Source organism: Pristis pectinata, chromosome 19 (assembly GCF_009764475.1).
Source record: "Pristis pectinata isolate sPriPec2 chromosome 19, sPriPec2.1.pri, whole genome shotgun sequence".
Taxonomy (NCBI): domain Eukaryota; kingdom Metazoa; phylum Chordata; class Chondrichthyes; order Rhinopristiformes; family Pristidae; genus Pristis; species Pristis pectinata.
Genome location: NC_067423.1, coordinates 37,647,484 through 37,665,293, shown reverse-complemented (window position 1 = coordinate 37,665,293; position 17,810 = coordinate 37,647,484).

Genomic DNA, 17,810 nt, shown 5'->3' with positions numbered 1-17,810 from the left:
ACGTCAGTGCTCGTCTCCTGACTTGGAGAGAGGGGATTGGCAAACAAAGAACCGTCGGCACCTTTAGGAGAGAGTTGAAGATTGCGCAGGATGTTCGCTTACCTGTTACAGCACGCTGACACGACAGGACAGGGTTCTCCAGCTGTGTAACACTTGAAGCAAAGTCTGATCTTGGCCTTGGTAAACTTGGAAACAGAAAATGCTGAAGAGACAATCACCCCTTATCAACTTGGTCCTTGTTTGCTGTTCAACTAAGCTCAGCCTGGGCAACTGAACCAATAACTATAACTTTAACCTGTGTTTCAACCCGTTTCTTTTATCATTGTGGTGGTGTATTCAGGGGTCAGGGAGGGAAATCAAAATAACTGCAGATGTTGCAAATCTGAAATAAAAACAGATGCTGGAAGCACTCAGCAGGTCAGGCAGCATCTGTGTAAAGAGCGAGTTAATGTGTTAGTGTATTGGAAGTGGGGAAGAAAGAAAACAAGTTAGTTTTCCGCAGCAGAGAAGGTGGGGAGGGCAGGGTGGTCCCAAGGATTCACCGTCAAATTCCCTACCTTAATCTATCTGACCTGGTCTTGTCCTATCACAGATATCCCCCCGCCCCCCCCCCCCCCCCCCGCCCCCCTCCCCCCCCCCCGTTGTCCTGTCCAAACATCCCCAAACTATTCTGTAACTTAAAACAAGCTTTTGATTCTTTCTCAGTTCTGGTCATGGCTCTTCATCCTGAAATATTAGCTCTGTTTCCCATTCCACAGATGCTGCCTGAACTGATGAGTGCTTCCAGTATTTTCCACTTCCAAAGGCCATTTGGCCCACCTTGGCATGCTGAGCAGTGGGCACCCATTTGTATTAATCCCATATTCCAGCATTTGGCTTGTAGCCTTCTACACCTAGGTGATTCTTGTGCTCACGTAGACACTTCTGAAATGGTGTCAGTGACTCTGTTCCACCACTCTCTCAGGCAGTGTATTCCAGGTACTCAGCACTTTCTGGGTAACAAAGGTTCCTCTCAGATCCTCCCTAAATCTATTACCTCTTACCCTAAATCTATGTCCTCTAGTTTTACCTACCTCTGATATGGGGAGAAGTTTCCTGCAGTCTACTCTATCTATACCTCTCATAAGTTTATACACCTCAATAATGAGCCCTCTTAACCTCCTCTGTTGCAGGGAAAACAGATTTCAGGGAAGTTCTTTAGTAAATTTCCAACTAAAAAAAAGTGGAAGCAAATTTCAAGCAAGTTAAACTGCAACTACTTGTATATAACTCACAAGACATTTAGTTCTCACCAAGACTTGTCTTTCGTGAGTCACACTTCAACTGACCATGTCAGGGAAAGATTGAAATGTAGTTCTACTGAGTACCGTTGAAGACTAGAGTTAGCACTGGTCAGGATACTTGCAGATAAATGTGATCAGTAATAAACTGAACAGACAGACTGAGGCAAGCAGAGATAATTAGTTAATCTGAGTCTGGTATTGATTTTGATTTTTGGGTCTTCTTGTCACCTCAGTGTAATGAGCTGTATGGATAATGCTTTGACATTTCTCAAAACATTTTCAAGTGTTGTTTTATATGAATTACTGGACACTCAAATCAATAGGGGTGTCAGGCAGCTGGGCTGAAATTCTCCCAACGGGAGGGCAGACAGCAGTCAGTGTTGGTACCTCTTGGGTAAAGTCACGTCATTTCAGATATTGATTAAGGGTGCAATGCAGGCTGAATGTGCTGCACTTGAAAGTTTTGGTTTACTTGTGTTTTCTATTAAAATATACAAAGTATATTCTGTTTCAGAGAATTCCTCAAGTTGGCCACCAGCTAGGAGAAGAATTTTTCCTCATCTTGAAGCAATGATCTCTGCACCCTACTCCTCTCACTAATCACTGACTGCCACCCCAAAGACACCAGTTTATTCCTCTTTCTACTTTCTGTCTGTCAACCAATCCTCAATCCATCCAAATGTATTATCCCGAATCCCATTTTGCACACTAACCTCTTATGTGGGACCTTATCAAAAACCTTCCAAATACATCACATTCACTGGTTCTCCCTTATCTATTCAACTTATTACATCCTCAAAAAACTCCAGTAAATTGGCTAAGTATTTTTTCCCTTTCAGAAACCCATACAAACTTTGTTCGATCCTGCTGATGCTTACCAAGTGTTCTGATATTACATATTTTATAATAGGTTCCAGCATTTATCCCACCACTGACATTAGGTTTACTGGTCTGTGATCTCATTTTTTTCTCTCCCTCCTATTTTAAATAGAGGGGTTACATTGGCCATCTGTTGGAACTTCTCCAGGGTCCAGAGAATTTTGGAAGGTGACCACTAATGTTTGGATTCGAGTTGGTGCAGTGAAGATTTAAGCTGCTTAAGAAGGCAGTTCACTGCCATCTTCTCAAGGGCAGATAGGGATGGGTGAAAAATCCTTGTCTTGTCATTCATTCTTATTAAAAACAAAGTTAATAAAACTATAAATGCCTGTAACCTGCTCAACCCAAATATATTTGCTCCAAGGCAAACAAGCATCTAATAAAAGTGGCAGCCAAGAATTTCTGACCAGAATGTTTGAGAACAGACAGGGGAATAAGTCAATTCATCTAATCTCTATTGTTCTGGCTAAGGATATGCATTGGATCACATTACAGCAAGAAATAATTCCAAGCTATGATGGGAAAAATCTGGTTGGCTCATAGAACGTAGAACATAGAAAATTACAGCACAATACAGGCCCTTCGGCCCATGATGTTGTGTTGACATTTTATCCTGCTCTAATATCTATCTAACCCTTCCCTCCCACATAGCCTTCCATTTTTGCAATGTGTGTGGGAGTTAGTGCAGCTCTCTTACAGCTCCAGTGATCCATGGTTCAATCCTGACTTCGGGTGCTGCCTGTGTGGAGTCTGCACTTTTTCCCTGCCACCACGTGGGTTTCCCTGGGTGCTCTGGTTCCCTCCCACATCCCAAAGACAAGCTGGTTGGAAGATTAATTCATTACTATAAATTACCACTGGTTTAAGTGGGTGGAAGGAAATCGGGGACAAGTTAATGGGCATGTATGAGAAAATTGTTGACAGGGAAGTAAGTGGGGGAATGGTATTGATGAGATTGTTCTAACAGCTGGCATAGAGTCAATGGGTCAAATGGCCTCCCTCTGTGTGGTTTGAAAATGTGAGAAATAAGTTCTCAATTCACTCAATAGAGACCTTCAGCACTTCTATGAGTTAATTACTTAATGTGACCTCTTGTCCTCAACCTCTTCACCAACAGGAACAGATTCCCACTAATGTTCTTGGAGAAAGGAACTCTGCCTTTCTTACCAATTCTGCAGTATATATGATTCCAGACCCCTAGTCTTGTTGATTCTTAACCGACCTTCTGAAATGGCCCAACAAGTAACTTGGCTCAAGGGCAATCAACAATAGACAATAAATGGTGGCACTCCCAGTGCTGCCTACACACCATGAATGAGTAATGCAAAACAAAAATGAGATTGTCCTATTAAGAATGCATAAAAGATTTCATGAGAAAAAAGATAAGGGAGTTGTCTCAGTTTACTGCTCAACAATTATACATCAACCAAATGAAACAAATTATTAGATCATAGAACATAGAACACAGAACAGAACAGCACAGGAACATGCCCTTTGACACATGATGCCTGTGCCAAACATGATGCTAAACTAAACTAATCCCTCCTGCCTGTACATGGTCTATATCCCACCATTCCCTACATATTCATTTATCTCATTGCAGATAACGGGATCTTACTGCACAACACAACTGCCCCTCTATAACAGTAATTTGCTCTCAGATTTCTCCAATGCCTTGCCCTTCCCATCTCCGTAACCACCCCCAGCCATGCAATGCTACAAGATCTCTGAACTCTTCAGATTTCAACATTCCACCAATGGTGGCTGGGCCTTCAATTGCCTCTGCACCAAGCTCAAGTTTAAATTCAAGTTCAAGTTTATTGTCATAGGCATACATACATAAGGTATAAATGCCATGAAAATTAGCTTTATGCAGCAGCAGCACAGTACATCATGAACATGACAAACACAAGTTAACATAAATTATACATAATTTACACAACAAAATAAACATAACAAGATTAGTGCAAGTTGAGAGAGAGTAAAAAGAGAGAGAGAGAATAGTCTGAGGCAGTGTTAGTCTGGAGTTTCTTGCCTAAACCTTCCTCTCCTCTATCCTTTAAGATGCTCTTTCAACCCTATTTCCCTAACCAAGGTTTTGGTCACATCCTAATTTCTCTTTATGTAGTCTGATGTTAATTTTATGGATTAGACTCTTGTTCAGGTTATTGTGACTAAACTTCAAAGTTATGACCTAGGCTTTGATATGTTTCGGAACATCTCATTCTCTTTCATTCTTGAATGGCAAGGAAGACATTGGGAAAATAAAAACCGAGAAAAAGTGTTAAGCCACCTTATTATGATTCAATACTCACTTCATTATTTCTGCCTCCATGAGGAAGAAATGTCATGGTAAAGTTGAATAAAATGCACATTTAATAATTTAACTTTTTAAAATCGGTGTTCTCTTGAAAAGAAATGATGCAAGTATTAGATATTGTTTAACCTTTTGATTCTACAAGTGAGGAAATATTTCTATTAGTTTGACATTTTGATCCCTGTAAATGAGCCTAAAGCTTTAATAAGCTCATACTGATGCCAGTATAACCTTACATCTCAGACGTAGAGCTACTCCCTACTTGCATAACTTGGCATGGCAGTCAGCAGTACTTTATGAAAACTGTAGTATCAACTCATGCTTTGACTGAAATGTACCTCTGTAAGGCTAATGCAATTAGGGCTGACCTTTAAGATCTCTAACAGATATTAGTAGTGACGCACCGAGCATCTGACAGTGTATGTTTGTGGCTTATTTTCACTGACAAGTATAATCAATCACATCTTTTGCACTTTCTGTCATCAAATAGTAACTCCTTGGATATAAGTGCACAGTATATAGAATGTTGGTAAATACAGTTTTCCAGTAGGAATACAAAAATTAATTTATAAATAACACTCATAATGAATGGAAAAGGAAAGGCATGAATTGACTCCTTGAAGATTAAAGAGAAGGTATGTGGCACAGGAAAATAAAGGTAAATGATAGTGTACCTTTCTTCCTTAAGTTCAAACCATCTTGTTTGTCATACAAAAAAAGCATTAAGTTAATATGTGCTTGTATGTTTTTTAACAATATAAGCCTTTCTTCTGTTAACACAAGTTATGGTTATGTGAATTGGTATTCACCTGTATATTTTTGTTAAAAATAGTGTACTTAATATATGAAAATCTCTTTTTTATCCATTTTATCTCTTCTATCCTTATTTTTAAGTGTTCTATCTAACTTTAATCCTTGAAGGTCCCTATGTACTTTTCATCAATCTCACACTGTTTCAAGCCTTTATTTATCTGTGGCATTCTGACTTAAAATAGGCCCCTTTCTTTAAAATAATATTCATGTACCTTGCAAGTTGATTTCTAAAAAATTCCATTGTTATACATATCCCAGTTGTGAACGTCACTTTCCACTTTACGTTGGCCAACTCCTTCATGTTTCTATATTCTACCCTACTGCAGTCTAATTCACTTGTTTTCGTATTTAACTGTTCCACTTTTTATTTGGATCTTAAATTGCATCGTGTTGTGGCCACCAAACCCCAAGATGCCAATCCAGATTTAATTCATTTACCTGATCTGTTTCATTGCTTGTAACCAGTTTGACGGATTCTCTGGCCTGCTAGGTGTATGAACAGTTTGAGGAAGGAATGTTTTAGGGAATGGGTTCTCTTCTTCATTCCTTCCCTCCCTGCCCCGATTCCTGAATTGGTGATTAAAATCTCTGCAAATGATAAACATTTTCAGAAATCAGTTTACTTTCCTTTTCTTTTAGCTGTCAGTGATAAGAGGTCTGTATTATTATCCTGATGCAGGGTCGAGACCTGACGTGTCGACTATCTCTGAGTCCACAGACGCTGCCTGACTTATTGAGTTCCCCCAGCAGTTTCTTCTTTGCTCCAGATTCCAACATCAGCAGCCTCTTGCATCTCTGTAATATTAATATAACAGTTAATGGAACCCCATTACTTTCTTGGCCATCAAAACATATAACTCTGTTTCCTTCCTCACAGAGACTGCTTGACCTGCTGAGTATTCCCAGCATTTTCAGTTTATATTCCAGTAACTCCACAGATTGTTTTATCTTCAGTCTGTGATCACGTTAACTTTACTTGCACCTATTTTGTGTTCTCCTTGCATCATGCACTCTCTCCTTCACCAAATTTGCCCCTTTCTTTCTTAACTGTCCCTGGGAGAAATAACAACATCAAAAGTCCAGGTTATCCACTTTTCAGTTAAGCTTCTGCTAATGTTACTTAATCTGTATTTTTGGTGGCAAATAACTTCTATTATGTGAGTTAATTTTCCAAAATCCAAAAAAGCACTTCTTCTTTAAGTTTATTGTCTATAAGGAGTTTGTACGTTCTCCCCGTGCCTGCGCGGGTTTCCTCCGGGTGCTCCGGTTTCCTCCCACATTCCAAAGACGTTTGGGTTAGGAAGTTGTGGGCGTGCTACGCCAGCACTGGAAGCTTGGCAACACTTGCGGGCTGCCCCCAGAACACTCTATGCAAAGATGCATTTCACTGTGTGTTTTGATGTACATGTGACTAATAAAGATATCTTATTTAAAGCTTCTTTTATTTTTTGATTTCCTTTTGACTGAGATGACATCTCATTTACTTATCTATTATTTTTCTCTCCGATGGTAACTGATCAATTTGATTTCACTCCTTAATTTCCTTTCTGTTGGCTTTGCATTTCTGCTAAATTTATTGTGATGTACTGACCTCATTTATTTGCACCTTCGCTCTAAGAAAAGCCTGGAGGGTAAAATGGAACTCTAGTAAAATATTGGTTCAGCCATAACGAGAGCATTGGATCCAGCTCTAATCAGCCTGTTATAGACAGGATGGGAAGGCATGCAGGGAAGATTTATTAGAATGATCCTGGGGATGAGGAGCTAGTTACAAGGATAGGCTAGAGAATCAGAGATTGTCCTTCTTAAAGCAGAGGAGGTTGGGAGACGAAACATGAACAGGAAACGCTGAAAACAATGAACAGGTTATGCGGCAACAACAGCGAGTGAAACAGAGTCAACATTTCAGGTCAAGAACTGGAAATGTGAAGAGCAAAGTGGTTACCTGAACTTGTTAAATCCTGAGGGCTTCAAAGTAGATAGACGGAAGATGAGATGCTGTTCCTTACACTTACACTGGGCATTGTTGGAGCAATGTAGGAGTCCAAAGACAGAGAGATCAGAGAGGGAATGGGATGGAGAATTAAGACAACAGGCAAATGGAAGCCTTGCAAACTGAATGGAGGTGTTCTGCAAAGTTGTCATGTTATCTGTCTTTGGTTCATAAGAGGTTGAGAGGTGTTTAAAATCGTGAAGGCTCTGGGCAGTGAAAAAAGAGAAACAGTTGTCATTGGTGGAAATGTTGTTAAGTAGAAGGTGGACACTATCAAAAGCACCGAGGGTGAAATGAGGAAGAAGTTTTCCACACAGTCTGGGATTCATTACCTGAAAAGGTGCAGGAAGCAAACTTAATCATTGCCCTCAAAAAGAAAAAGAAGGGGTGGCACGGTAGCGTAGCGGTTAGCGCAACGCTATTACAGTGCCAGCGATCGGGGTTCGATTCCCGTCGCTGTCTGTAAGGAGTTTGTACATTCTCCTGTGTCTGCGTGGGTTTCCTCCGGGTGCTCCGGTTTCCTCCCACATTCTAAAAGACGCACGGGTAGGTCAATTTGGGTTTAAAATGGGCAGCGCGGACTCGTTGGGCTGGAAGGGCCTGTTACCACGCTGTAAATAAAATTTAAAAAAAAAATTAGGTTGTTACTTGAAGCACATATATCATAGGGCTATGTGGTAAGAGTTGGAAAGTAGAACTATCTGGATTAGTCTTGTAGACAGACAACATGGGCTTGGTGAGTCGAATTGTCTCCTGCTGTAATGATTCTTAAAGCACCTGGGAGACGATCCAGCAGTTTTTGCGTCCTCATTAGTATGGTTAGTTGTTGTTATTTTTACAAATTTTAGATTATTAACTGAATTAAAGCCCCACAGCTGCCGTGGTGCGATTTGAACTTAAACTTTTGGGTGGTTAGTCCAGACCTCTGGATTCCTAGTCCAATAGTTTAACCACTGTAACACCAATGCACCATCTGTTGATAACATTGCAGCAAGGTATCTGGGACTAAAGTAAAAAGGAAAGCAATTACATACCTTGTTAACCAATCAGATTTAATGACAGAAATATTAACGGCCTGAGGACCAGGGAGGAAAAGTAGAGTGGGTAAGTTTACTGTCCATTTAGTAAGAGAAAAAGAGGGAGAGTGAAATATTAGATTAGGGGAGAGAACAATATGAGAAAAGGAAAACAAAATCATTATTTTTTACATTTAAAAAAATCTCCAAAACCTTAGGGAATACCACACCATCAATGAGAAAGGTTGTTTTGCAGTAATTAACACCTACAATGTTGTTAAAAGGGTATTTGAGGGAAATGGGTTAAATTTAACTATGTGCAGAAATTAGTCTGTCTGCAATGCAAATATAGCAACTACACTGCTCAATGTGTTTCAAAATGGTCAGGAGGCAGTGAAATTACTATTTTGCAAAGCTAACTGTGAGGAGAATCATCTCAGGCTGAAATTCATTATTTCTTCATTTAGTTTCTTAGGCACTCTTGCTTGAAGTTGCTGCAGCATTTGTAGATAACAGTGGCCAATGAGCATGTCAATATTACATCAGCAAATTATGTCTTAATGTGTGATTTCATAACTTGTATCCCATGACCGAATCATTCTAATACTCAAACTACGTTAAAAAAATGTCTTTACATATTCACTTATCAAGTAATTACATCAAAAGAAACTTTCTCTTATTAAATGCTGGAAACTTCTGGTCCACAAAGTCAACCAGTAAACAATAGATCATATACACATCAAGGATTACACTTCTGATGAGAACCCCCTTGTAATATGCATTTGGTATTGTAACTATAGTCTTGCATCCTGTGGGCGAAGAGATTAATGTAATGTACAAACATCAAAATGCCAACTTCCATAAAGGTAAACAATGATATCTCCCTGCAGCAGGGCATCATTTGACCTTTATTTATATATATGTATATATGTGTAGGGAAACTGTCAGTGGCAGTTACTCAATACACCAGAAGAACGCAAAAGGTTTTAAAGCAACCTAAACATAAGATTATGTTGCAAATGAATGAGTTTATTCATTGCTTTGTTGAATGTGGTAGCATTAATGCTTTATTCCCAGGGAAATTCTGCTTTCATGGGTTAAGTTTGCAGTGGCCACATTGTGATTGTTAGAACTATAAAATTAATAAAAGTGAAGTGAATGAAAATTACGACAATACTTATCTGTACTTTCTCCCTTGATTCATCACTTCTCCCACAGATTACTCGTTTATATTGATTCCGTTCTGTTCAGTCTGTAAGTCTCACCATCAAATATTTCTATGGATTGTCATGACTGCCATATGAAATATACAGATGTAGAAATATATAGTAAAACTCCAATAATCCGACATACTCAAGACTTTGGTGGTAGTAGACAAGCACGTTTTCTGGATTATTGGATTTTTTTTATTATTATATACACTAACACATTTTCAATTCACTTTTTTAGATGCTACATTGTATTATAATAAATTTCCCAATGAACCTGGCAAGATTAAAGCAAGCACGGGAAACAGGACCCTGGTCAATTTGAAGAGACCGTGGGAAACCAGGGCCCCCTGGCTTGAATGGTAGCGTGGGAAGAGGGGCCCCCGTGAGTGAAAGGGAGCGCAGGAACCAGAGCTGCTGCATGATGGAGGGAGACAGGACAAACATCACCTGGTGAGTCAGATGCCAAACCGTCGGGATTTCCAAACAGTTTTATCCCAAATTATCGGAGTTTGACTGTAATGAGTGCTGTTCTGTGTGCGGCGGACATACTAATCATAGAATCCAAGATTCATGGCTATTTCTCAACTTAATCCATAGCAACTTCAGTATGATTCACTGTTCATTTGTTGCTCATTTTTCCTCCCAATATTCCAAAATTATATTTAACTGCAATAAATTCCATTGTTTTGCCCAATTTGATACTTCTCCAGTGATTTCTATGCTGACTCCACTGTCACTTTCGGTTTAGTCTCTGCCTAAATTTGAACCATTGGCTTTGGACTTCTGAGTCCAAGTCACAACGTGAATTAGTAGCAGCAGCAGTAGTGCCAATACCAACCATGGGTGAACTTGACCTCTTGCTGACACAACTCTAATTAAATACATTTTTCCATTACCATTTTCCTATATTCTTATCCATATCCAAGAGTTATCTCAATTGCCCACAGATTTTGTGTTTTATGTGGAATTTTATCAAATATGTTTTGATACCCTAAGTAAAGCAGGTCTTAATGCATTTCACAATCCACTTGAAGTGTCAGTTCCTGCAATGACACAAGGAGTCTGGTTGACACAATTTTCCACCATCTATATGTCTCCACTATTATTTATGAAGCCGTTATCAGACAGAAAAGATTTACATCCGATACTTAATACAAAGACTTCACAGTGGATTGAAATAAGAAAATTAATATTCTATATCTTTAAAGTGAAATATGATTAAGCGCTATTCTCCATTATGCTATTATGGTAATTCTACTCCATACCATTGGAGGCTCATTCAACGACTGTAGTCAATGCATGCTTTTCATCATTGTCAAGCCCCTTCTGTGTTTTAGCAGGCATAACTAGTAGTTTAGAAGGAATATCTTTTTTTCATCTTTTTGAAGAATTATGGTCATACTTTAAAACAGCATTTTTGTCAGTATGGTCTCAAGGATCCCCAATAAAATTGAAGTCAATGGGAACAAGTGGCCCTGTAAAGGCCTATAAGAAACTTGTACATTTCAATTAGATCCCCTCTCATTCATCTAAATTCAAGATACAGGCACAACCTGCTTAATCTCTCCTCATAAAGCAAACACACCTTCCCAGGAATCAAACTTTACTCTTTTATCCTTCATTAATCGGGACACCAGACCCTTACAGAACATTATAAATGTAACCTCACCAGGGCTGTATGTAATTGCAGCAGGCCAACTCTATGCTTATTTTCAAACCCTTCAGTAAAGGCCAACATACCAATTACCTGTTCAACTCCCTGTCAATAACTCTCAATCCATACCCAGAATTTGCCCTCAATATTGTGCACTTTAATTTTATCTAATAATCTCTTGCCTGGCACCTTATTAAAGGCTTTCTCAGATATACCACTTCAACAGGTCTGCCCTTATCTCTTTTGCTGGATACACCCTTCAGTCCTATTCATTTCTCCAGTGCTAGATTTTCACTAATGTCTGAATACTTCCACTGTTTCTGAGAGGTTTTCTTTGTCCTCTTCCATGAAAACAGGCACAAAATATTCGCTCATTTTCCTTTATTACACAAAATAATTTCTTCTGTCCCAGTCTGTAAGGAAACCATTTTAAATTATGCTAATCTTTTCCCTTATCCACAGAAGTTCTCACAATCTACTCTCATTTTCTACCTTCCCTTTCCTTATCAAATGCCTTGCTCCTCTTTTGCTGAATTCTGAAATTTTTTTGCAGTTGTAAGCCTTTTCCTTTGATCTAATGTTATTTTTAACTTCTCTTGATAGCCGCAGTTGGACAACTTCTCCTGTGTTAATTTCTTTAAAGTTAGCTAGTATGATGTTTCATATCATACATCTTAATTTAGTGCCCTAATCCACACACCTCATACTTTTGTTAGTTTTCTATTCAGACATAAGACCCTGGTATCAAGTTGGACTGAATCTCTTTCAATCTTCCTATAAAACTCTATCATATTATGATCACTATTCTGTAAAAACACTTAGCCACCAGAACATCAATTAACTCTTTCTCAATACACAATACTACAGCAAAAATTCTTTACTCCAGTACACTTGGGACTTTGGTGGTGCTTTTCCAGCAGATTTTCCAAACTATTGGATATTATTCCATAGAAACCATATAGAAACCATAGAAAAATACAGCACAATACAGGGCCTTCAGCCCACCATGTTGTGCCGACCTTTAAACCATGCCTAAGTCTATCTAACACCTTCCTCCCACATATCCCCCTACTTTAAATTCCTCCATATGCTTATCTAACAACCTCTTGAACTTGACCAACGTATCTGCCTCCACCACCACCCCAGGAAGTGCATTCCATGCACCAACCACTCTCTGGGTGAAAAACCTTCCTCTAATATCTCCCTTGAACTTCCCACCCATTACTTTAAAGCCATGCCCTCTTGTATTGAGCATTGGTGCCCTGGGAAAGAGGTGCTGGCTGTCTACTCTATCTATTCCTCTTAATATTTTGTATACCTCTATCAAGTCTCCTCTCATCCTCCTTCTCTCCAAAGAGTAAAGCCCTAGCTCCCGTAGTCTCTCCTCATAATCCATACTCTTCAATCCAGGCAGCATCCTGGTAAATCTCCTCTGTACCCTTTCCAACGCTTCCACATCCTTCCTATAATGAGGCAACCAGAACTGGACACAGTACTCCAAGTGTGGTATAACCAGAATTTTGTAAAGCTGCATCATTACCTCACGGCTCTTAAACTCGATCCCATGACTTATGAAAGCTAACATCCCATAAGCTTTCTTAACTACCCCATCCACTTGTGAGGCAACTTTCAGTGATCTGTGGATATGAACCCCCAGATCCCTCTACTCCTCCACACTACCCAGTATGCTGCCATTAACCTTGTATTCCGCCTTGGAGTTTGTCCTTCCAAAGTGTACCACCTTGCACTTCTCCAGATTGAACTCCATCTGCCACTTCTCAGCCCAGCTCTGCATCCTATCAATATCCCTCTGCAAGCTCCGACAGCCCTCCACACTGTTCACAACACCACCGACCTTTGTGTCATCTGCAAACTTGCTAACCCACCCTTCCACCCCCTCATCCAAGTCATTAATAAATATCATGAAAAGTAGATGTCCCAGAACTTATTCTTGTGGGACACCACTAGTCACAGCCCTCCAATCTGAATGCACTCCCTCCACCACAACCCTCTGCTTTCTACAGGCAAGCCAATTCTGAATCCACACAGCTAAGCTCCCCTGGATCCCATGCCCTCTGACCTTCTGAAGAAGCCTACCATCAGGCTTGTGAGACATGATCTTCCCTTCATAAAGCCATGCTGGCTGTCCTTAATCAGTCCATGGTTCTCTAAATGCTCATAGATCCTATCTCTTAGAAACCTTTCCAACAGCTTGCCCACCACAGACGTAAGGCTCACTGGTCTGTAACACCCTGGACTATCCCTACTACCTTTTTTGAATAAGGGGACAACATTTGCCACCCTCCAGTCCTCTGGTACCATTCCTGTGGTCAACGAGGACTCAAAGATCCTAGCCAATGGCTCAGCAATCTCCTCCCTCACCTCGCGGAGCAGTCTGGGGAATATTCCGTCAGGCCCCGGGGACTTATTGGTCCTAATATTTTCTAACAGTTTCAACACATCCCCTCTCTTGATATCTACATGCTCCAGAACTTTAACCTTACCAACATTGTCCTCGGTGTCATCAAGGCCCCGCTCTTCGGTGAATACTGAAGAGAAATATTCAGTGAGAACCTCACCCACTTCCACAGCTTCCAGGCACATCCTCCCACCTTTGTCTCTAATCGGACCTACCTTTACTCTAGCCATCCTTCTGCTCTTCACGTACATGAAAAAAGCCTTGGGATTCTCCTTAACCCTACTCACCAAAGCCTTTTCGTGTCCCCTTCTTGCTCTCCTCAGCCCCTTCTTAAGTTCCCTCCTTGCTACCCTATGTTCCTCATGAGCCCTATCTGATCCTTGCTGCTTACACCTTATGTATGTTGCCTTCTTCGTCCTAACTAGTTGTTCCGCCTCTCTTGTCACCCATGGTTCCTTCAGCCTGCCATTCTTTCTCTGCCTCACCGGGACAAATTTATCCCTAACATCCTGCAAGAGATCCCTGAACAACGACAACATCTGCATAGTACATTTCCCTTCAAAAATGTCATCCCAATTTACACTCTCAAGTTCTAGCCTTACAGCCTCATAATTTGCCCTTCCCCAATTAAATATCTTCCCGTCCTCTCTGCTCCTATCCTTGTCCATGACAATGCTAAAGGTTAGGGAGCGGTGGTCACTGTCCCCCAAATGCTCACCCACTGAGAGATCTGTCACTTGACCTGGTTCATTACCTAATACTAGATCTAATATGGCATTCCCTCTAGTCAGCCTGTCAACATACTGTGACAGGAATCCGTCCTGGACACACTTAACAAATTCTGCCCCATCTAAACCTTTGGCACTAAGCAGGTGCCAATCAATATTTGGAAAGTTGAAGTCTCCCATGATAACCACCCTGTTATTCTTGCACCTTTCCAAAATCTGCCTCCCAATCTGCTCCTCAGTATCCTTGCTGCTACCGGGGGGCCTATAGAATACTCCCAGTAGAGTAACTGCTCCTTTCTTGTTCCTAACTTCCACCCATACTGACCCTGGAAAGGATCCTTCTACATTATCCACCCTTTCTACAGCTGTAATAGTATCCCTGACCAGTAACGCCACCCCTCCCCCTCTTCTCCCCTCCTCCCTATCCCTTTTAAAACACAAGACCAGGAATATTCAATACCCATTCCTGCCCTGGTGACATTTCTGCTCCAGCACACGTTTAATTCACTTTTTATTTTATATGTTACACTGTAGTCTAATAAATATTACAGTTAACACAGTCAATTGGAAATGGGGCCCTGATGAGTTTGAAGGAAGTATGCAAACCAGGGCCCTGGCATATTTAAAGTGAAGGAAGGAAATAGGACTCTACTAAACTGAAGTGGAGTGCAGGAAATGGGATAACAGTGAGTTCAAAGGCAGTGCGGGAAACAGCACCCCAGTGAGAGAAAGGGAATGCGAGAAACATCACCCAGTGAGCCATTTTAATGTCTCAATTATTTATCAGTGTTAATGTTTTCAATGTTGTGAAAAAAAATAATACTTTAAAAATTATCAGGGACATTTAAAAGTGTTACAATGCTTGAGAGATTTTGACTGAAGTTAGGTGCTCCCCCACAACATCCTCCCCAGGGCTTGCCTTCTGTCAAAGACTGTAAGGATGTTCAAGTTCAAGTTTACTGTCATGGGCATACAAATTAGCTTTTTGCAGCAACAACACAGTACGCTATGAACATGGGCTGGCATGGTAGTGTAGCGGTTAGCGTAACACTATTAATGCGCCAGCGACCCGGGTTCAATTCCCGCTGCTGTCTGTAAGGAGTTTGTACATTCTCCCCGTCTCTGCATGGGTTTCCTCTGGGTGATCCAGTTTCCTCCCACATCCCAAAGACGTACGGGTGAGGAAGTTGTGGCCATGCTATGTTGGCGCCGGAAGTGTGGCAACACTTGTGGGCTGCCCCCAGAACACTCCACGCAAAAGATGCACTTCACTGTGTGCTTCGATGTACATGTGACTAATAAAGATATCTGATCTAATCTAATGACAGACGTAAATTACATAAATGTAAATTAACATAAGTTATGCATAACTTACACAACACAATAAACAAAAACTGGCTTGGGGTGGGGCTTCAGCATTACACCAGCTGAGCCTAATCTCCCCGAGACCTCCCTGCGGTTTGCTACGGATTGGAGGCTCAGCATAAGCAGGTGATCCTGGGTGTGTGGAGAGCGAGGAGGGGTGGGTCTGGACAGTGGTTGGCCCAACACTATCCCTTCGGTGTGAACAGATCAAAATCATGGAATTCCCACCTAAAAAGATTCTGGGAGTCCAATCCCCACATGTCTCACCCTCACCTTCTCAAGGGCAATTATGGATGTATGTACAAACAAATGCTGGTCTTGCCAAGGATGCTGAACATACCCCGTGAATTAAAAAAAGTATTTGATTGGTTGGATGATGGACTGAAGGTTATCAGAAATAATTCAATCTTGTTTTATCAGCTAGTTTCACACATACTTGAACAGAAATGATTCCAAATCAAATGATTTTTTTTTGTGAAATGCAATTAACAAATTTATTTATCATTCTTCCTTTATATATAATAGAAAGAGAGAAAAGTTGAGAGGAATATTTTTATAGGCAGTTGCTGAAGCCTGCCCAAACAGTGTTTAATATGCCTACTTATTTACTTCCTGATACTTTATTGCCAATAAAAAGCCCTTCATGTTGTGAATTGACTAATCATTATAGTGGAAATGTTATAGCAGAAATAATGTAGGGAACCATATAACAGAGTCCAATTTTAAAAGACACTCATACTTATGATTTTTACCACGTTGTATTATGCTTGAGGTCGATGGTTGATATGCTTGTGAGAAACCTGTTGAGTTAAGTAACTTCCACAGTCGATGACAGTTTTATGGTCTCTTTGCTACAGCGAAGGCAGGAGACTACAATGTCTCTATTATAACAGTTAATGATTGTGAGGAAAGCAGAGCAGTGATATTTATTGTAAACATTTATTTACCGGCTTTGTGCTTATCCTTAGTTGCCTTGAGAATTTGGTACAAGAGTTATTTGCTTTTTCAATTCAGACAGCGGGGAAGAAACAACCATGTTGATTTGGGACAGGAGTCACATAGAGGTTACACATTTTTTTTACTGAAGCATATTAGTGAATGAGTTGAGTTTTTGATGACCACCCAACAGTTTCAACTTTTACTAAAAGAAGATAGATCTTATTTCCAGATGTTTTAACTGGTATTCTGTAAGTCATGCTCCCTTGATCACTTATATAACATTATTCATGTACCACAGTGCTAATAAGAGCAACATTTATTTGCTATATACAATCCATCCAAAAGCACAACATGCAGCCCCATACAATTTCTATTGGCAGTATAAGATGAGACTTTCACAGTCACAAAAGAAGAACAAAATTTACTAAAGTTTACTACATACCTGTGACTGCTATTTTTATGTAATTCTTCATCAATTTGTTTCCAATGTGTTAACCCCTCTGAAATAAAATGGTTAAACTATGGACCAGGGAATGTCAAAGGAGTGTTTTAAGTACTGCTCTGGTATTATCAGCAAAAATTATTCCTAGACTTGTGGGTGAAAATACATACCATTTGATTAGCATTTTAAAAGGCAGACTTGCCAATATCTGCATGGGAGCAGTCATGGGCCTTGTATTGATTTTGTTTCAATGACATTGACTTAATGTAAAAGTGTTTTTAAAAATCTGTATAACTTCAGGGCAGATCCACTCTAGGCAGCCACTGAGTCAAGACAGAAAATCCTGCAAAAGTGAGCTAGTTTTGTTTGGTGTACACATACATACCAACTGCAATTATTGAAGACTCTAAAGATTCTGAATCACAAATCAGTAATGTAGTTGAGCTCATTTTAACCAGAATTCAAATTTAAAATGCAATTGTTACTACCCAACCAACTTATAAATTCGTATGTACAGTATTAATAATTCTTACAAGAAAATTATTTTAGGCCTTATGCTATCAGCTTGCAGCAATCAGACTAACCAGTTTTTTTATGGACTGTCACAGATCCCATGAGAACATAAAACATAGAACAACACAGGACGGGAACAGGCCCTTTAGCTCACAATGTTGTGCCGAACTAAATAAACTAATGCTGCCTAATTAAACTAATCCTTTCTGCCTGCACGTGGTCCATATCCCTCCATTCC